This window comes from Castor canadensis, chromosome 1, assembly GCF_047511655.1.
Source record: "Castor canadensis chromosome 1, mCasCan1.hap1v2, whole genome shotgun sequence".
In the NCBI taxonomy this organism is placed as follows: Eukaryota; Metazoa; Chordata; class Mammalia; order Rodentia; family Castoridae; genus Castor; species Castor canadensis.
In genome coordinates this window covers 50,879,508-50,902,157 of record NC_133386.1, presented here as the reverse complement: position 1 = coordinate 50,902,157, position 22,650 = coordinate 50,879,508, and the positions used below count along the sequence as shown (strand labels likewise).

At 40.5% G+C, this 22,650-nt stretch overlaps 1 protein-coding gene across 4 annotated transcripts in view; it reads right to left on the bottom strand.

The window, feature by feature from the left end:
• Fyn (FYN proto-oncogene, Src family tyrosine kinase) overlaps window positions 1–2,715 on the bottom strand; it is a 202,012-nt gene extending 199,297 nt beyond the window's left edge. For 2 of the 4 annotated variants that reach the window (XM_020177817.2, XM_020177820.2), the window contains exon 1: window positions 2,578–2,715. The gene's annotated coding sequence lies outside the window, so the exon portion shown is untranslated. The remainder of the gene's footprint in view (window positions 1–2,577) is intronic. The other 2 variants (XM_074076433.1, XM_074076441.1) reach the window with 2 other exon arrangements.
• Window positions 2,716–22,650: the final 19,935 nt, after the last annotated feature.

The following is a 22,650-nucleotide window of genomic DNA, read 5'->3' as shown; positions in this document are numbered from 1 at the left end:
AAAACTGTCTACTGCCCAGAAACACCCACTTTGGGTGGGTGTTACACGAGCAAGAATAAAATATCTATTGCTTTTGAGCCATTATATGTTTGCTGTCCTATTTGTTGTAACTGCTAATGTTAGCCTAATTAAACAGGTGTTAAGCACATACCAAGGACTTAACTCACATTTGTTCACCATTAAATAAATAGGTGAGTACTTACTAAAGTACAACTTGGTAGGAAATGAAGTAAATGAGATTAGGTTCTTTTTTTTGATATGCTGACCAATTAATGGTAGAAACAGACACATGACAAACTAAGGCTTGCTGCTGAAGTTTGAAAACAAAATTGGAGGCACAGCGATTTGTATGGAAGGGAGAAGATGGAGAATGCCTCAGACAGGAGATGGTCGCCAAGGTTAAACAGGACCGCAAGCAAATCAGAAGGGAGAGAAGACACCAGACCCAAAGGAAAGCAGTGTGTGCATTTGTTCACATTTATCCTTATCATTAAGTCTTTTAACTTGGTCAACAGAGTAGAGTTTATTGTGCATTGCCTTTCCTTTCTGGGCCTGGCATCAAACAAACAAGCCTTTGTTTTTACAGTATGCTCATTAACCCTATTGCTTTTTTTAATGTAAAAAGTTCCATGATGAGTATAGTTAGAAAGTGTAGCTGTCAATCTTTAAAGAATTATAACAATTTTTTTCGGATAAAATTCTTCAAGAATAAACTTGAGACAGTTTCTTACTTATAGTAGTTGAAGAGCCATGCTCTTAGAATTGGTTAGTCCAACCTTTGTTTTGACATCATTTTTAAGCATGAGTCACAAGCTTACAAAATGGAACATTAAGCCTGAGATTTACATTAACATCTTCACTTTAAGAGGAACATCAGATGGTTCAGAGTTCAGAGTTTTTACATCCCCTGTTCATAGCTAAGTGTACCAAAACCTCAGATAGTTAAACCACTTCCTCCAAAAGTGTGTGAGTCCCTTCATCTGAAAGCACAGTACCCATGGGCAGAGACAGTGGAGAAAGACAGCAAAAAAGGTGGAAAGTGTAGCAGTTGCTCTGGTGCTGAGAGGAAGGATGTGAGTGTCTGAAGGCTACCTTGAAGCAGGCAAGACAGACACAATCTCCAGTAGTCTTCCAAATGCCAAGTCAATGTTGTTTTATCCATGTCCGGACATTCCATCTCAAAAGACTTCAGCAAAGTGGCCTTACACTTGAGAGAAGAAGCAAATTAGGCTGTTTCACTCTTGTGAAACAATTTAATTCTGGTTCAGAAACAAAAGTCTTCTGATCTCAGACCAATTTATCACATCTTGGCTATCAGTACCTAGCACCCAAAAAAGGAGCCAAAAAGAGAGTGGAGAGGCTACCTTAAAAGTAAAGCAACTATAATACTGCTGTAATAATTTTCCCCTTAAAGATCTAAGAAACACTGCAGCTGCCAGTCAACACTATTAGTCTGTGAACACAGCAAAATGCCGGCACCTGCCACCCAGGATCTGGGGGACCTTTCATTTTTTGGTAAATGTGGCAGAAAAGACAGAGATCAACTGCTTCATCAGAAAGAAATGGGGAAAAGAAACATGAAGCATGGTGCCTATCCTTGGGTACTTTGTGTGTCTCCTCTCTATGCACTGAAAGGGCTCTTTGTGTCACACACACACACACACACACACACACACACACAAACACACACACATACATACGCACTGATTTACTGGAGCAAGGAGGGGCAAGATGGGTGATTTTATTATCCTTCTTCCCAATGAGTCCCAGCAAATCTTGCCTGGGCCCAAGCACGGTGGCCTCTTTCAGGCCCAGTCCCTTTGCCTGTGGCCGCAGAGATAAGAAAGGGGAGGAGACCAAACAAAAACAGCCATCGATCTAGGGAAGTCGGGAGGAAATTCAGCTAGTGAGTGGGGAAGGGAGGAGAAAGGAGCTAGAAGGAGCAAAAGGGGCGGGGACAGAGGAAGAGGAGGCAAGGTTCAGGCACAGGGGAAAGGGTAAGGGTGGGTGGGTGGTGGCACAGGAAGAGTGAAGAGGAGGATGGGGGAACTGCAAGGGAGGTGCCAGAAATAGGCTGGAGGATGCGCTGGGGAAGGCGACGGCCGCCCAGGGAGGAGGCCCGGAGGTGGAGGAGTGGGGCAGGGGTTGGGTGGGGAGGGAAGCCGCACGGGGCATCAATTATTAAGTGATTACATCATCCCTGACATTAAAACAACACACACAGCCTGGGTCCCCGCGGGAGGCCCCCCGAAAGGAGGGCGGGGGCGGAGTCTGGGCCAGCCTTGCCCCCAAGCCAATTCCTATTTTTCACCTGGCGCCCGCTCGTGGGCGAGGATGTGGGCCCTCCATCCTTGCACTACCTCCGGCCGCACCCCGCAGAAGTGTCCAGCGGTCGCGGGAAGCCCCCGAGTGCGGCCAACCCGCCCGCAGCCCCGCGAGGCTCCCGAGAGGCGGCCACGGCCAAGGGATCGCAGCGCAGTGGCCCCGCGGCACGGCAGCCCGGTGCCAGGGCGCGGGCGGTCGGTCGTCTCCGCAGCATCCCCGCGGCCTCCCCGCTGAGCATCCTCGGCTGCTTACCTGCGCGGCGCTCAGGCTCCGGAGCCCGTTCACATGGTCTTGTGCCCGCCCTCCTCCGGCGCGGCCAAGGTGGCTCCGGTAGCTCCGCGGCGGGCCCGGGAGTCTGTGGGCCTTCCGAAGCGCCAAGGGGGCGGCGCCGCGTGTCCCCGGCCCGGCGGCCGGATCCCTCCCCGGCTCGGGCGGAGGCTTTGTGTGCGCCCGGGAGTCCTCGGTGCACTGGAGACACGCCGCGCGCCCGGACGGCAGAGGACGCCGGGCTCCGAGAGCAGCCTCGCCTCTGCTCTCGCGGCCGGCCTGCGGGCGGGTCTCAGCGGCCTTCGGCTCACGGCGACCCCTCCTCCTCTCCCGCGGCAGCCCCCTCCCAGCCGGCTCCGCTCCTGACAGATGGCGCAACTGCAACGACGCGCCGCCGCCGCGGCTGCTCGCAGCTACTCTCGCTGATGCTCGGGCCCTCCAGCTCCAGAGGGGAGCGAGGAGGGGGCGGGGCGCGCCCTGAGAGTGGCAGGTGGCACTGCCCTATCACAGGGCCCCTTGGGAGCTGCGGGCCGCAACCATTGGTGTGTAGGCCGAGGGCGGGCCCCGTGGGTGGGGCCGCCGAGTGGCTGAGCGTTACTGTGGCAGCCGGCATCCTGGTGTGCGTGCAGTGCAAGCAGGGTGTGCGAGAGGATGCGAGGTTGGAGGCGGATGGGGGTGTGTGTGTGTGTGTTTTCAGGATTGTGTGAAGTTGTGAGTTGGCGGGATAGGGCGAGAGAAAGCCGGGAGAGTAGGAGCGGCAGTTTCTGCTTTGCTACTAGAGATTGACATCTGCCATTCCCCGCAAACCCTGAGAGCCTGCTTGGGGAAAGTGCTGTCCACTCTTTTGCATCTGAGGGTGGGAGGATAAAATGGAAAGGTGTTAGGGTAGTGATAGCAGAGTATCCTCTGGTCAGAGCAAGAACAATGCGAATCAAATACAGAAACCTGGAAAGCCTAAAGAGATCCTGGAAAACACACAACGAATAACAAAGAGAAGAAATTATTATTATTATTATCAGTCTCCTACACTTCTTGAGCAAAAGTCTAGAGGAAGTATTACTGAAATGAAAGGGGCAAGCAACTAAGGAACCACAATCACAGAGTACAGATTTCTTTGTACGTTTTACCCCAAAATCATGTTTAATTGTAGCCATCGGTTATTTGGTTCCTTGTGACATTCAAACTTTCATGTTTTGTCCATCCTCCCCCCGCCACGCGCGCGCCTCAATCTCTCTTGCCCTCCACCCCCGCAGTCTGAGTTTTTACTCACATTTTCCTTGATGATATAATAGCTGGTTTAGTATGCAATTGGGAGTGCATCAGTCTTTATTTCCTATCGAGCTTTTCTATAGCAGGATGTAACTTCATAAAAAGAAACACTTTGGCTTCCTGATTTTTCTGTATAGGTAATTCCTGTTTACTGAAAGTTCTGCTTTAAGGAATGCTCAGAATCATTCTCCTTAATGATTTTGGCAAGAACCCTACCCTTCCCCTTCAGCAAATCTAATGTTCTAAGAAATATAAATGAATCAGCCTTGACTTCTAAGCTCAAAATCTATAATATTCTCTGTCCTGCCTGCTACTTAAAAAGAAAAAACTATAGTTTAAAATATAGTTTAAAAATATCAGTCACTTTTTTTGCTGACTTTTTTGTTTTTGTACACAGTACTTTTTTCAAAAGATGACTAATATTTATTAAACAATCCCCATTTTAAGGATGAGGAAACTGAGGAAAAGAGGTGATACTCTTAGGATCTAGAACTCCTTGGAATTCCATGTTCGATTCAATCTGTCCTTCATGAATTCTTGACTAGGTGCAGTAAGCTAGTCCATTGTTTATAGTTTCTTTAAGAGGCAATTTTTAGCAGCTATAGTAGCTTTTTGATCTAATCAGTGTATTTTAAAAAAGAGACTATGATTAAAATGACAAATTAACCAGCTCCCATCAAGACTTCATCGTGTGTTTTGTAATTCTTTTCTTACCTTCCTTTTTATCTGCTATTCTTCTTAAGTGTAGCTTTAAATGGATTTTGGCCTCCTTTTGAGGATTTGCTAATGGTCTGAACAAGCGTAGAGAACTCTGCAAAAGATCTGGGTAATGCTTCCCATTTTGATCTGCTCTGCAGGTCTCAATGGAAAACTTGATTAAAGATCCTAGATCCTGTGTCTGGCCTACCCAAGGCAAATCCTGTTGCCCTTCACACCCCCAATATTGTTTTCTTGTTTCTTACAGGTAATTTTGCTATGCAAATTAGAACATACACATTATTCTAGAATGTCTCTTTGACTTGGTTTTTATTTTCTGCTTCTTTCACCTTAAAGTTTCCTTTAATTTTTTTAGGTTTCCTTAAGTTCTTTAAATTTCCTTTCACCTTAAAAGAGTTTCACTCTTGGGGGTGTGCTCAAGTGATAGAGTGCCTGCCTAGCAAGCAAGCTTCAGGCCCTGAGTTCAAACTCCAGTACTGTAAAAAAAAAAAAAAAAAATTTAAAAATAAAGAGTTTCACTCTTTCTACTCTGGCTTTCTTTCTTTTGTCTCATTTGATTTTGCTATTCTCTTGCTTTCAAAGAAATGATTTTCTTATTTTTAATCTTATTAAACTATTTTCTTGCTATTACGTTCTAGTTTTAATCTTCCTTTAAGTGTCAACTCACTAGCAACACATGGCAAGACTAAGAAGTCTTAGAAATCAACGAGAATAAAAATGAGCACTCCAACTAAAAAATTTGTGCAAAAGAATCGCATCCCAAAACAGCTATTGGATGTGAGAGGTGGTTTAACTTCCCTTGATTATACAAAGATACAGTTATGGGAAGCCATAACTGAGCAGGTGGTTCTCTCTAGCTCACTTCCTTTAAAAATGTGGAGGGGGGCACCAGACAGGAATTATGAATTTGGTTTTGGAGCCCAGGCTGTGGATGTTCTCAGTGTGTCAAGGTCAGTGCTGGGTAAACTGGGCCTGTTGTGTGTGTCTGGTGACAGGGGCAGGACACACAGCGAGGGTGAGGGAACTGGTGATGGTTAAAGCTGATCTTTGATTCTTTGCCTATCCACCGGAAGCCTGGATAATTCCCTGAGAAGGTATAAGTGTCTGGGAATGGGACTGAGTCAACCTTCAGGGTCTACATGGAAATACTTGAATATCATAAAGCTGTCTTTGAACAGACCTCTTACATGGACCCTGTAGGAGTCTAGCAAACAGGCTGTCTGTCATAAGGTGGTTTGTCCCTTTTATTTGCATGCTAAATACCTCCCACCCTGGACTCTGCACTCCTCTGTTTCTAGGCTTCACTCTATAAAATGATAGCTTTTGAGACTCCTCCTGTGTGGCCTAGCCACTAGAAAGCTCCCCTTGGTACAGTAACTGGACCAGAAGCCTTCTGACTGTTTGCAGGGGCAGGTTGGTTAGGCCTGACTGGTAGCCTCTGGGCCAGCTGAACTTGACTTGCAACCTCTGAGAAGACATTCAAGAGCCACACGGTGAAGTGAGTGACTCATTTTCTTATCCGGTAGTGCTCCTAGAATGTGCCCTTGATGATCACAAAAAAAGAAAAGCTACTGTCTCAGCTGTTAATTAATACAGTGGTCTACACCTGTATGAGAGTGGCTCTTTTACCATGTCTCTTTACTACTTTCAAGAACTCAAATGTTCTGTCAAGTTGTCAAAGTTAAAAATGAACAGAACGAAGAGAAAATTATTTTATCAGTCAAGATTCTTGGTTGCAAACACTAAAAACATACTATGTCTAATTTAAGCAGAAAAGGAATTTATTAGAAGGGGATTGGGCCTGCTGTGGTGATACATGCTTATAATCCCAGCACTTGGGGCGGGGTGGGGTGGGGTGGGGGGGCTGAGGCAAGAGATTGAGTTTTGAGTTCCAGGCTAGCATGGGCTACATAATAAGATCCTGTCTCAAAAAAAAAAAAAGATTGGGTGGCTCATAGGATCAATAAGACTTGAGAACTACGCTGAGAAAAGAAGCAGCAACCAGGAATCACCACCCAGAGGCACACCTGAGAACTGGTCAGTTCACTTCACAGGGGCCTCACACTGCCATGCTTCTTCCACTGCCAAGGACCAGTGGCACTGGGCATTCATCCTATGTCACTTGTTGAATAATAGATGCACATTTCACATACATATATAATATAAAAGTTTAAGGTAATTTTAAGATTTGGAAGTAATATCAGCTATCCATCCTTGTCTGAATTTCATCTTAGATATTGCTTTAATAACTTGGCCAGTACTTTTTTGTTGTTTGTTTTATAACTTAGAAGTTTTATCAAACCAGAAACTAAGAGGGCAGGATTGTTTTGCCAGAGTACATGCCAAAGGGCACCAGTTTTAAGTTTGTATCCATCTGTTGGTAGTATATGAAGTTCAAAACTTCTTCCTTGAGAAACAGTAAATGTAATGGGGGGTTGTTTGTTTGTTTGTTTGTTTTTGTGGTACTGGGGTTTGAACTCAGGGTCTCACACTTGCTAGGCAGGTGCTCTACCACTTGAATCACTCTGCCAGCTCTAAATGTAGTTTTTATCTCTCAGAAATGTTATAGTCTTATTCCTCATAGATATGCCTTAAAAAATATTTCAGTGCACCTTATTCTTTACCATTCCCTATTTTCTCTCTCTCTCTCTCTCTCTTTTTTTTGAGGCAGTACTTGGTTCGAACTCAAGGCCTGCCCTGGGTAGGCAGGTGTTCTACCATTTGAGCCATGTCCCCAGCCCCCTATTTTCTTCAGATTAGTGAAAGCAATGTCTGAGTCAGCTATGCTGGAGTGGAAGGTGAGAGGGAAATAAACATATTCTACTAAGTCCAAAGGAACTAAGTCTATTCTAAGGCACAATCCACTGAAAGTACAATTCCTTTAACTAGTCACCTGTCAATGCACATCTAAGATATTTCCAATCTTTTGTAATCACAAAACTGCTAAAATTGTTGTTCTTTTACATATATAATTTTGTACATGGTAAAAACATGTCTGGCCACCTTGGATATAAGACACATGTTGGGTAGATACTGACATATCTTACTGAGTCCAAGATGAATTTGCATAGACATATTTTGTGAAATGTATCTACATAGAAATATAGCTATATTTGTGTACATACTTGGATCTGACTGCCAAAACCAATATTAAGAGCAGATGTAATTACCTGACGTGTGAATCTGGCAAGTGTGTAGGTATGGACACCCAGATCCCTGTTACATAGTACAGGCTTTATTTTTCTGCCTTCAAATAAAGATCAATTGAACTAAACTTTGAAAGTCCCAGACTGATCTGAGGAAACAATGCTTCTTCAATATGCCCATGGAATCAAAAGTGCAAAGAAAATAAAGCAGCCAGAGAAGATTTCAAACACATTGAAGTTATCCATGAGCTCACAGAAATGAACCTCATTTTAACCATGAGAATCAGGTTTACTCCACATGGTTTACTGAAAAACAGTAACTATTTCACATTGGGGTAAAACTGATATTTATTCCTTCTTGCATTTATCATTCTTTTAAATAAATTGTCTTTAGAAAAGGTTTGCATGTTCTCCAAACTCTTTTTCTCTTTCTCAATAAAAAAAATTTCTATTTTATTCAAACATGAAATTAAACAAGGATATTCCTTTCACCACTAGTACTTAATATTGTTTTGAAAAAGCTAGTAAGTGAAATAAGACAAAAAGAAGCCACATGTATGAATAATGAACATGAGACAAAATTCTTATTTCCTGTTAATGTAATTGTCTAGCTGGAAAGACCAAGATAATCAATAGAAATACTATCAAAACCAATAAGTGAATTCAGTGTAGGAACCAGTTTCTTAGTGAGACTAGGTTCTTAATAAGAATGAAAGGAAAATGTGCATAGTCAAAATCACCCTTGAAAATCCTACGTATTTGCTCAGCAATAGAGTGCTTTGCCTAGGATGTAGAAGACCCTTAGCTTGACCCTAAGTATCATGGGGTAGGGGGATATATACTTAAGGGCTAGGAGATACCATATTTAAGGGCTCAGTGTCAGAGTACTTGATAAACATAGAGAGGCCCTTGGTTTAATACCCAGCACCACAAAGAAAAAAAAGTCTCCTAATTACCCCAGAAGTAGAGTATGTATGGAAGGCTGTACATGCAACTCTAATGCTTTATCTGTATAGATGTATAAAATATATAGTAGTTTGTAGCATATGGGAGTATATATGTAAAATAATTTCACAGGTCTAATTTTTATATGTCAAAAACTTAATATTTGAATATGTTGTTATATGCACATATCTCTGCCACAACAAAACAACCAATAACTTTCTTATGTATCTAGTAAGAAATTATAACTTTAAAATTCTTATTTACAATAACAACCAAAAATAAATAAGGGACATGTCTTGGTTTTGGTTCCTCTAGAAGCTGATACTGAGACAAGGATGTATGTTAGGATTGTTTATTGAAGAGTGATCCCAGGTAACTACTATGAAAATAAGGATGGGAGATGGGGAAGGGAAGGAAGTTAATAAAGGATGCATTTTCAAGCCAATGGGGCAAATAGGCACCTCTCCACTGGTACCCTCTGAAAGACCCTGTCAATAGACAGGCATCAGAGTCCTTTCAACAGATGGCAGAGGAAGCTGGGCATATTCCCACTGTATTAGCTAGCATTCTCCACAGCAGCAGAACCTGTAAGTCACACACATACACAATATCTTATACGGCTGGCTCAAGCAGTTATGGAGGCTGGACAATCTCATTATCGACTGCAAACTGGAGATCTAGCAAAACAGAACCAAAGGACTGAAGTTTTGAGAAGAGCAGGAGAAGACTGATGTCCCAGCTCAAGCAGTCAGGAAGACTGAACATCCCCTTCCTCTGCCTTTTTGTTCTATTCAGGCACAGATTGAATGATACCCACCCACACTGGGGAAAGCAATCAGCTTTGTCAATCCACTGATTCAAATGCTAATTTCATAAGGAAATATCCTCATAGACCCACTTAAATATACTGTGTAATGTGGACATCCTGTGTCCCAGTCAAACTGACACTCAAAATTAGCCATCTTACCCACCCATAACTTATTCCGAAGTTTTAGCTTGCCCTGCCAGCAGGCTGATTGTGTTCCTATGGTCAGGAAAGATCCACATAGTAGTGCAGGGTGCACAGTAAGCTGCCCCTAGCAAGTAGGTGGGAATGCCAAGGGTATTTGGTGAGTCAGGGACTGGCAGTGTCTACCATGTTAACCTGAAAAGGAATGGGATCTATTTGTAAAAACCACACATTTTTACTGAGAATCATAAATTAAAAAGAATTAAATGGAGAGACGGACCATGTCCTGAGAGGGGAGACTTAATAATGTTAAGATTTCAATTTCCCCAAATTAAACTATAAATCAAATGCAATTTCAATTCAAATTCTACTGGGTTTTGTTTTTTATTTCTCTTTTTTAAAGTTCCTGAGGAAGGAAAAAAAACATGAATGAGAACAGGTAAAAATTTTTGTAACCTTGGGTATAAGACAAGCAGCACTTCAAATAAGCCATGAATGAAAAGAATATTGAATAAATATTGTTGGGATAAGTCTTACATCATGTCATATAGCAGGACAAATCCAATACAAATTTAAGATCCAGAATGTAAATAAATCAAAATATAAAAGTACCTGGTAGAAGAAAGTAAGAGTGAGTAAGTCCAGTTTAAGGTTGATACCTCAGATTAAATCTTAGAAGAAAGAATAGATTTGTGTACATAAATGTCAAAATATCAATGGGCCAAAAATACCACAAAGAAAATGGTAAAAAAAAAAAAAGTTAATATTTAAAGACCACAAAAAATTTTAAAACACCAATAAAAATCAAACTGGGTAAAACATTCATCTCTCCTTCAACAAATATTTCTTAAGGGTCTGTAAAACGGGAGGCATTGTGCTATAGCCATTGGGTGTTTGCTGATGAATAAAATGATGTCGCCTTCACTCTCTTGGAGTGAAGACAGGGGAGACATAATTGGTAAGAAACAAATATATATGTGATCACAAACTGTCTTAAGTGCAATAAAGAGAACAATCAGGACAGAGTAACAGACAAGATGGAGGTGAGGTACTTAGCTAGAGGGCCAGGAAAGCCTCTCTGAAGAGTGGTGTATAAACTGAGTCCTTTCGGATGAGAAGGAACTTGGTAACTGAAGGAGGTAGGAGCAGTGGAAAGAGCTTTAGTGATAAAAAGAACAGAAAGGTCTCTATGGGGAGGAAGAGGGCAGGAAGAGTGGTAAGGAATGAGGTCGGAGAGGAATCCGACAGTCAAATCACACAGAGACTTCTAGATTATGATTACACATTTGAAATCTATTTTAGAAATTATGGATATTCAGTGAAGGGTTTTAAGCAAGAGAATAATCTCTTGCTTAAATTTTTTGATAAGTGACCTAAAAGTTTCTATTTCTTACTCATTGAGTTAATTTTTATCAAACATTACATAGCATTAACTATGTATCAGGCATTGTGTGAAGTGTTTTATGAATATTGATTCTTTTTTTTAAAAAGTATTTTCATTTTACCATTTTTACATTTATTCACATGTGTATACATTGTTTGGGCCACCAAACAATTGATTCTTTTTTTTTTTAAGCAAACTTTTTTTATTAACATACATTTATAGTACAAGGGGGTTTTCATTGTGATAATTTCATTGATGTGTACAGTGTACTTTGGACAAGTTCACCCCCTCTATTATATTCCTTTTACTCCTCTCTATTCTCCCCCACCTTTTCAAAAAGTGTTTGGTAGGTTTAATTGTACTATCTATCTATCTATCTCTCTATCTGTCTGTCTATCCATCTTATCAAAATAGGGTGATCAGGTGGGAAGTTGTTCTGGTGGTCTAGGCTGATAGATGATGTTGACTTGAACTGAATAAAAGAGTCAAGATATATTTTGGAAAGAGAAACAATAGGATTTACTTATGAGTTGGACGGGGAAGCAAGAGAGAAATCCAGACAGAATGATCCTCAAGTTTCTTATCTAAACAGCTCTGCAAATAGTGGTGACATTTTCCTAAAACAATGAAGTCTTTGGGAAGAGCAGGGGGAATCAGTATCTATTTTAGAACTGATAAGTTGGAGAGTCCTGAGATACAACCAAGTACAGATGTTACTGCCTATTGGATGTATGAGTCTGGAGTCCAGGGAGTTGGAGACATAAAATATGTGGGAATCCAAGTCATGCAGCGTGAATGAGATCAGACAGAGAGGAGCGAGGATGGGCCCATAGGGTCAGGTACAGAAGGAGACAGAGGAACAGGTAGTGATGTAAAAAGAAAACTAGAAAGATAATGTGTCTTGTCAGGCAAGATAAGGGTGTTTTAAGGAGAAAGTAGGGGCTGAAGGTATGGCTCAAGTGGTAGAGTGCCTACCTAGCAAGCACAAGGCCCTGAGTTCAAACCCCAGTACCATACACCAACAAAGAGAAAATAGTTCATTTGATAGAAAATTAAAAAAATAAAAGAGGGGGAAGTGGTAAGCGGTGTCAAATACTATACTACCAAAAGGTCTAGAGAAATGAAATCAGGAAAATGATCCCAGGACTTGTGATTGGTGGGAACAGGCTGAGAGGTCAGTGAACAGTGAAGAGGTGGAGACTGAGTCTCTCAGTATCCAAAGGGGATTAGTTCCAGGTCCACTTGGATACCAAAATCCACAAATGCCTTGACTCCGTTACATAAAACGGCCTGGTATTTGCACAGAGCCTATGGACATCCTCCTGTGCACTTTAAGTCATTTCTGGATTACTTATAATAATACAGTGTGGATGCTATGTAAATAAGAGCGATACTGTATTGTTTAGGGAATAATGACAAGAAAAAAATTTAGCATGTGTTCAGAACAGACACAGTTAAAAACAAAGTTTTGTTCTGTGATTGCTGAATCTGTAGACATGCAGGGCAGACTATACACTTCTTTAATAAAGTTAGTCTTAAAGAAATGTTGTATAGGCAAACCTCAAAACCAAAACACAAATGTCCATGAAGAAATGAAAAAGCATTTTACCTCAGTGTAACTCAAAAAGCAAGTTAAAATGGAAGAGACAAATAGTTTTTAAACAAGAGAGGGGATGTGCTCTTTCACATATTTACTCTAGAGGGATTATAAATCGTATAAGATTTTAATTTTGTACTAACCATTTTGATTGACCAATTTCACTCCTATATATACATCTGAGGAAATAATCATGGATGTGAACAAACATATGATGGTATTTTTGTCCCAGTGTCATATAAAATATGAAATGTTGGAAGCCACTGAAATGTACATCAATAAAAGACTAGTTAAGTCATAAAACAAATGGTATTTATTGTGCTCATATAATAAGAAGTCTAGAGACAGGACATTGTTGACATTGATTCATCTTAGTGGGGACATCAAGACACAGATCTTTTTAATCTTCTGTTTTACCACTGAAAATCATGTTGGCTTTTCATCTGAGCTCATTCCCTCATGGTTGCAACATGGCTGCCACAGCCACAAGTTAAACAACATTCAAAGTTCAGAAATAGTGGTGGAGGTGGTAGTGGTAGTTGGCCAAGGGACAGCCAGGCAAAAAGAAACCTCCTTTTCATACCTCCAGTGTTTTACCAGGAGCAGAATCCTCTGTCTGACTTCCCTTTGTGTTTTATTAGAAAAAATGTGATAACATGCACATCTGTCCCTGGATGTGCAGCCACAACTATCTTTCTTGATATCAAAGGCTCTCTGCTGAATATCTGAACAAAATGGAGAGAATGTGTTGGGTAAGCCAAGTTAGAGTCTGTCACAGCCTCTTCCTCATGACTCCGAACCAGCACACCCTTCTCTCTCCCCAGTGCCTCTGTCTCTGAAGCTTGTCTTCTTGAGCTTCTATTCCTTCTGTTCCCCTGCCAGCTTTGCCCAGCATTTCTCACAGGAACACTGTAGACAGGATCACTGAGTCTTATCCTGGACAAATCTATTCACCAACTTGTTTAAAAAAAAAACAAAAACCTGTTATATCTTCTCTATTGCCCCCAGAGTTCCAAACATACACACAAAAAAGCCAATAAACCTGAATGTTTGATGAATGTTTTGGGTTTACAGCCAAGCTATTAAAATTTCAATACAACTTGAAGTTTATTGAAACTTGTATATTGGTCACACATATCAGAAATATGAATCTATGTTTGCAACCTTTAAAGAAAAAGCTAATAAGTATAAATTATATGTTAAAAGTTCTCGTATGTTGTCAGAGGCCTACACTAGAGATTAGATAGATAGATAGATACATAGATGTCTCACCTACTTTTCTTGTAATCTCTTTAGTCTTATTTTTCTTACAGTTCAATTTCCAGTGCTTTCTTTGAATATAGAGCTCATGAGTTCGTAAACAGAGAACAATTAGAGGACATAGCTGTGGTCCAATCGAGCTGTGGATTTCAATATTCCTGAAAAAAGCCTAGTTAGAACTTCAGACAGATCAGGCAAGACAAGTGTAGGCAATATTTGATTTTTTAAAGAAATTACTAGAATGCCCTTCCTTTGTGCATTAAGGACCTGGCTCCCTGAAAGACCCAGACACCTGGAAGTATTGTAGGGATAAGATAATACAGATTGCTTTAGCTAGTACTGCATCATATTTCCTACAACTAGCAAAGTAACAAGGTTAAATCCTATCACTCCTGGTAGCCTGGTTAGCAAGAAGTTATATATGCATTTAACTATGAATTCCTCTGGGATTTCTCCCCTCTTTATCTCCTATCTTATAGTGTTCAATATCTTAATTTTTTCCAGCATTGTGGTCTTGGAGTTCTGCCTACATTTCTGGTAAGTCTTTTAAGAGTCAGGATTGCTCCAGGATCCATTCTTTTGAAATCTATTAAGAGGGTTTCCTCTCCGCTCACCCTGTGGTGAGTGCTCTTTCATTCTTTGTGTTCCCATAGCTATTTCCACTGTGTCTTTCAAGTCGCACAATGCAGCGATGAGGAGAGGGAAACAGGCTGCGAATTTTGAAGATTAGAAAATTGGGTCCATGCCAGAAAGTATGAGCCTGCTTTCCCCCTGTGCTCATCTACTTGCTCAGATCTCTGAGGGCTAGAAAGGCTGAGGCTGGAAAAGACAAGAGTGTTATTTTTGTCAACAGAAGCAGGCAAACACACAGGTTTGAAGTTTTTGAGTAGTGTTACTCAGTGTGATGGAAGGGAGGTTTCTCAGACAGCAGTTCCCTGAAAACTGGTTTATGTAGAAATAGCAGATTGTTCTGAACATTCTTTTAAGAGATTTATTACTCTCATTTAACCTGGAACGGGGTTCTTTCCCGCTCATGGTATTTCCTCTTCAGCTCTCTCGTCTTTAGGAAGGAGGATTGTGGTTTCTGGAAACTCATTAAAGCCAGGTAGACCCCAGGCTGCCTCCCCATCCCAGGAGGGGCTCCTGCTAGGAAAGGACAGGCTTCTAGAGGGGAGCCCAAGGAGTCAGAGAGGGCCCCCAGCAGGGGTTTCACTTTCCAAAGCTGCCCTTCCCTTTTGGGGGAGAGAGAAAAGGATCAGAGGGTGGAGAGTACAATATATAGTTGGCATGCTGTTTTAGTTAATTCAATTGGAAAGGATTTTTGAAAAAATGGTGAATCATTCCAAGATTTAGAAACAAAATTCGACTGTGGCAACAGAAGGGCCAGTGATCATAACCGCCATCATTGTCCTTTCTAAGGAAAGGAGATCACAGTTTTGCTTACATACACTTGGGGAATTTCTGGCTAGCTACACAATTCAATACCTCTGGGGTGTAGTCCTAGGGCAATGACAGGCCGGAGGGAAATTTATCTTTTGCTTGAAACCCTCTGTTCTATTACAGCTTTTTATAAAAATCCATACATAATTTTTATTTAAAAAACTAGAGACTGAGCTTTGAAGCTATTGAGAAGTTATAAAATTTAAATTGAGCTACTTCACCATTTACCATATAAAAAAAAGCAATAAAGGAAATGTCTTGTTCTGAAGTACCCCTCTCCTACCCTAAGACTAAAATGCTAGACTTATCCATTCAGATAGGAAGAGAGGGACAGCATGATGGTGGAGAATTTGAATTTGAGCAGAGTTGCAAATGTGGATTCAGGTTCTGGGATTGTATCCTCTTCTTTCTTTTTTCTGTTCTGGGTTTCCTCATTCTTTTGATTAGTGGTATAGCCTTACAACCCTCCTGCAGGCAACAGGAGCTTTGGGTCTTGTTTTCCCAAGTCCCATTGCCTCATCCAGTTTCTGAGTCCTCCTTCCCACAGGTTTGCATGCATGGTTTCAACAAGATTCCTTCCTTCTGGTTCAATTTCTGCATGTAAATTGAAAACGACAAAGCATGTGGGGTAGAATGAACAAAGGCTTGGAATAGAGACGCCCCTTCCATTTGGAGCCCTGAATACAAAACATGGCTCAGAAGAGAAAGTAGGGGGAAGAGAGATGGAATTAATGGGCATAGTCTCTTTTTACAATTAAATGTAGGAAATCTGATTGACTATCTGGATATTTAGCTTGAGCAATGCAGCAACACCACAGGTATTTCTTGATTTGTATGATTAAAGTACTTCTTGGATGAAATATAAACCTATTTCTTTTGTAAAATCATAGAATCATTTTTGGGCCTATTATGAGGAGCTTCCCATTTGAAGGACTTTTGGGATTTTTTTTTTTTTTTTATAAAACTCATTTCATTAATTAACTTCATGCCCCCTCCCCATTTTGTTGGAATTGAACCCAGGACCCTCATGCATGCTAGGCAGGTTACACCCTGCTTATCTTCCATCTCTTAAATTGTATCAGCCTTTTTCACTTCATTCCTTCTTCCTTTCCATTACCTACACTCATGACATTTCCATCTTAAGACAAAGAAAGGAAATCATCCCCCATTTCCTCTAGCCTTTTCTCCTTCCCTTCACAGATAAGATCCTTCAAGAGGATGACTTACCCCAAGCCCAGGCCACCAGCCCCCTTGATATTCAGTCTAATTAAAAAGCTTTGGACTGCATTGTGCTGGGACCTCCAGTGTCCTTTGACTTGTTGTACCTGTCTCTTGAAATGCTTTCCTCACTGGATCTGTGACTTCATTCTCTCCTAATTTCCCTCCCATGTCTCCTCTTATTCCTTCTCACCCTCCTTTTGTGTTCAGCTTCAAATGGTAGCATTCCCCAGGTTTGGACTTCAGACTTCTCACTTTCTCTGGGATCACATTCATCCATCCAGATATTTCTGGAGTGCCTATTTAAATAAAACAGAGTTCCTACTCACAGAGCTTACCATCTAGTAGTAGTTTTATATTTGTGCTGTGCTAATGACACCGAGACTAAAAGTTTAGCCCAAATCTTTTGAGTTCAAGACTCATAGAGCCAAAAGCTGCCAGACATTTCTACTCACATGTCCCACTGTCACCTTGAACGAACATATTATAAAACAAAATCATTCCTCTCTCCATCCCTACCCAAAGCACTCCCCTTCTTGGAAGTTGGTGACTCCAATTACCTAGTCACTCAGGTCAGCCCCGAGGAGAATTTCTTGTCTCCATCTTCTCCTTTAGCTTGTGTATCTAACTTGTCATCCAGATTAGTTGTTTCTTTTTCAACAAAACTCAAGGGGGTTGGATATGTTGTTCAAGTGGTAGCACCTGCCTAGAAAGCACAAAGCCCTGAGTTCAAACCTCAGCACCACCACATACACACATACAAAAGGAAGTCAACATGACCTGAATCTGCTCACAATACTCGCTATTCCCCATGGGTCCCCCTTAATTTAGACCCATACCATTTCTTGCCTAACTGATCTTCCTGCCTTCTATATCTGCCTTCTTACTTCTTTTCCATATTCCTGAATACTTCTAAAATGCAAGTGCTAGCATATTGCTTATCTATTTAAAAACCTCTGTTCCCTGTCACTTGCTGGGCAACATCCAAACTCCTTAGCAAGTATTAAGCAAAATACTAGGCATACATAATAGATTGTATTCTGTCCTTCACAAACTTCCTGTGCATTTATAAATAAGTATTTGTGAGTTTCCTGAACACATGCATTTCTCAGGCCTTTTTGTGTTTGCGTGGATTCTTCCCTTTTCCTGAAATGCTCTTCCTTCTCTCAACTGTCTAATTCCTACTTCTTCTCTAAAATGTAGTTTGATACCGTGTTGACCAAGAAGCTTGTGGTGAATTCCAATGTGGGTGAGTTACCCTCCTGTGAGCTATTCTCTTACTTATTATGTTATGCTCTTACAAACCATAGATCTTCATTAAGTGTTTACTGAGTGAAATAACTAATGAGTGATGAATATAACCTCAATTCATCGTAGAATCATAGCTTGGTAATGATAAAAAGGATCTTATTGAATGCCTAGTCTACAGTTAAAGAAACCCAAACTAGTAAGTCTTTTCTTTCTTTCATGCTTTCTGAAATCTGCATTTCCATAATTTTCATTTGACGAAAGTGAAGGATCTTCATTATGAAGGTTTAACTAGAAAGCGACCAAAGCCACTCAAGAGTATTTGTATAGTGTACAGAAGATGCACAGCGTCCTTACTACTCCTCTAGGCTTAAGAACTTAGTGTTCGTGTATGCATGCATGCATGACATGCCTGCCACTATTTAGTATGCCACCTTCTTGTGATGACATTGTCATTTAAGAACTATTCCTCCTTAAAAGGGAGCAGGTAATAAGTATTCCCAGGTACAATTTTGGTTCATCTTTTTTTCTTCTTTTTCAGTCATTTCCCTCTAAATCGTCATCATCAACCACCACCACCATCCAGAGAACAGAACCAATGAGCAAAGAGGCTGCTGACACATTGGAGACCAGCCAAAAACTACAATGTGGGTAGAGAGCATATGTTTAAGAAGCAACAAAAATAATTTAGTATGTATAGCCTAGAAGAATGGCAGGAAAACAAGGATGTGGTGATTTATTAATAACTAAGAGCTACTAAAAAGAAAAGGAGGAATTATAGCGGATATGGTTAAGGAGATCAAGGCAGGAGCACAGTGGAATAAGAAAAACTATAATGTATCAAAACCATGTTGATAAGCAAGTTTTTAAAGAAAAGTAAGAAATTAAGGTATAAATACTGAATGCTGACTACCTGCCAGGCACTATTCTAAGAGTGTTCTATATATTATTAGCCCATTTAATTCTCATAACAACTCAGTAATGAGGATTTTTTTAAGATTTCAGAGAACAGAGAGCCTTAGAAAGGTTAAGTAACTTGTGTAACAAAGACAGTTCATTTACTATGTATAGTAAAATAGTAATTAACATTTATAAAATGTTTACATTTTTCAAGAGAATTTCCATATATGAGTTCATTAATCCTTTCCACAGTCTTGTTATTATTCCTGTTTTTAGATGATATTAATTCTTTCCCATGGTCACTTGGTCAGTAAATGGTACAGTTGGGGTTTTTTTTATTATTATTCATTTATTCACATGTGCATACATTGTTTGGGTCATTTCTCCCTCCTGCCCCTGCCCCTATCCTCTCCCTCTCTCCCCCCTCTTCCCTCCCTTCCAGGGGGATGCTTTTCTGCACTTTTCTCCAGTTCCGTTGAAGAGTAGAAATAAGCAATAATAAGAAAGACATAGCATTTTTGCTAGTTGAGATAAGGACAGGTATACAGAGAGATTCCTAGCATTGCTTTCATGTACAAATGTGTTACAACCCAAGTTGATTCATCTCTAACTGATCTTTACACTGCTTCCTGATCCCCTTCTTGAGTTGACCTCTGTCGCTTTAAGGTTTCTGTATAATTCCTCTGGAATGGGGACATCAAACGCTTTCATGTTTTGGGTTTTCTATCTAACCCCATATCGTATCTCCCGCATATGTTCTCCCCTTTTCATGTAACCCAAGTCCTACAACATTGCTGTATTTGCCCTAGATTGGATTTGGCTTGTACAATCCAATCTTTGGATTGTATATGAGGGAGAACATACGATTTTTGGTCTTCTGAGTCTGGGTAACCTCACTCAGAATGATGTTCTCCAGTTCCATCCATTTTCTTGCAAATGATAAGATTTCATTTTTCTTCATGGCTGAGTAAAATTCCATTGTGTGTAAATACCACATTTTGTTGATCCACTCATCAGTAGTGGGGCATCTTGGTTGTTTCCGTAACTTGGCTATTGTGAATAGTACTGCAATAAACATAGGTGTTCAGGTGCCTTTGGAGTAACCTGTGTCGCATTCCTTTGGGTATATCCCTAAGAGTGGGATTGCTGGATCATATGGCAGATCTATGTTTAGATTTTTAAGAAGCCTCCAAATTTTTTTCCAGAGTGGTTGCACCAGCTTGCATTTCCACCAGCAGTGTACAGAGGTTCCTTTTTCCCCCACATCCTCGCCAACACTGTTGGTGGTATTTTTGATGATGACTTTTCTAACAGGGGTGAGGTGAAATCTTAGTGAGGTTTTGATTTGCATTTCCTTTATGGCTAGAGATGGTGAGCATTTTTTCATGTGTTATTTTGGCCATCTGAATTTCTCATTTTGAGAAAGTTCTATTTAGTTCAGTTGCCCATTTCTTAATTGGTTCATTGATTTTGGGAGAGTTTAGTTTCTTAAGTTCCCTGTATATTCTTCTTATCAGTCCTTAGTCTGATATATAGCTAGCAAATATTTTCTTCCACTTTGTGGGTGGTCTCTTTAGTTTAGAGACCATTTCTTTTGTTGTGCAGAAAGCTTTTTAATTTTATGAAGTCCCATTTGTCCATCCTTTCTCTTAGTTGCTGGGCTGCTGGGGTTCTATTGAGGAAGTCCTTGCCTATACCTATTAGTTCCAGAGTGTTTCCTGCTCCTTGCTATATTAACTTCAGAGTTTTGGGTCTGATATTAAGGTCCTTGATCCATTTTGAGTTGATACTGGTACAGGGAGATAGACATGGATCTAGCTTTAGTTTCTTGCAGACGGATAACCACTTTTCCCAACGTTTGTTGAAGAAGCTATCTTTTCTCCATTGTATATTTTTGGCTCCTTTGTCAAAAATAAGGTGGGTATAGTTGTGTGGATTCATATCCAGGTCCTCTATTCTGTTCCACTGGTCTTCATGTCTGTTTTTGTGCCAGTACCATGCTGTTTTTATTGCTATTGCTTTGTAATATAGTTTGAAGTCGGGTATTGTGATACGTCCAGCATTGCTCTTCCTGCTGAGTATTGCCTTGGCTATTCGCGGCCTGTTGTGTTTCCAAATGAACTTTAGGGTAGATTTTTGAATCTCTGTGATGAAAATCATTGGGATTTTGATGGGAATTGCATTAAACATGTAGATTGCTTTTGGTAGTATAGCCATTTTCACTATGTTGAGTCTACCAATCCATAGTCTTCCTCGATCTCTTTCTTCAGGGGTTACAATTGGGTTTTAAACCAGGTTGTCTTCTTCAACCACAGCATCCAAACCTTGACAAACATAAATCATAACTACAAAGGATAAGTCTGACCCCCTTCCAGTCTTTTTTTCAAAAAGACGTGTATTTGTTGTCAGCTTTATTGAGATATAATTCACATACTATAAGATTTTCCCACTTAAAGTATACATGTCAGTGATTTTATTTTATTCAGAACTAGGTCACCATCACCAAAATATGATATTGGAATATTTTCATCACCTTCGACTCAAAGAAACTCCATATCTACTAGCTGTCATTTCATATTCTTCCTCACTCTCATTCTGTAGCAAGTTCTAATCTACTTTGTGTCTCTATGAATTTGCCTTCTGTGGACATTCCATAGAAACGAAATCAGACAATATGTGGCCTTTCATGTCTAATTTCTTTCAACTTGACATGTTTTCAGTGATTATTCCTATCATATCAGAATTTTGTTCCTTTTTATGGCTAAATAGTATTCCATTCCATGCTTAAGCCACATGTTATCTATTCATTCATCAGTTATTGGATAATTGAATTGCTTGTCCTTTTGGACTATTATGTGTTAAGGCGCTATGAAAATTCATGTGCAAGTGTTTGTATTCAAGATACATATTTAAAGAAATAATAATTTCTAGAAATGTCCACGTTTCCATAGGGGACAGGTCCCACAAAGTGTTTTGTAAAACAATTAGATAAATTCTGTGGTCTAATACATTTAGGTAATATTTCAAAATATGCTTCTGTGCTCTGTTAGTGTCACATTATCCACCAGAGACACCAAGAAAACCTGCTGTAAGGAAACTTGTTTAACCTTCGTGCCCAGTATTTCTTCAATTTTTATAACTCTGGAACCTTCTCTCCCAGAACACGATTAACATTCTGAGAAGCTGGTGCGCTGTGGAACACATTTTGAGAAATGCTGCCCCAAATATTTAGCAAAGAGAGCCTTTCAGGGAGACAGCAGAATGCTTGGGACTCGTTCCAGGATGCTCCCTCCGCGTGGTCCCATCCAGCATCTTTGCATAGGAAATGCACATTATAATAATAGATCTAACATTATGGCCCTATTTCTATTTTGTGTTGGGGAAAATAGGTTAAAAATTTCTCTTTACATGTGGCTTTTTTGGGTAAAAATAATCACTAGGTTGCTCTGGCAGCCTTGCCATCTGTCTCAGCAGAGCGCAAAGTCAATTAGCAACTGGCGATTCGGATGCCAGGAATGACGTTCCCTGCAGGGTGTGGTTCATGCCTCACGGGATCTGACTTCCTTAGCACCCAGCGGAGGGTTTGGCATGGAGGAGGTACCCAAAGCATCAATGAAGACTGTATGGATCATATATTTATGTGCTGTGACTTTACACAAATAAAATCGGGACCCAGATTTTAGGGTTCATAGACAAAAACATGAACCCTAAAAGCACCTAACGGTATAGCATTTTGCTCTGTACTTACCTCTGACTTACCATTTTGCATTCTTTATGACATGTACGACTTAGAGATGGAAACTTATTTTTAATCTACATTTCAAATTAAATTTTTTAAAAGTTACACTTTTTTTTTTTCTCAAGAGAATTGGACTTGAACTTGCTAAAGGAAGTTTTGCCAAGAAATCAAGGTCTGGGTTTTTCTTTCCTTGCCATGGTAGAATCTGGGAAAGCAAGCACTTGTCCCAGTTGCAGTTTGAAACTC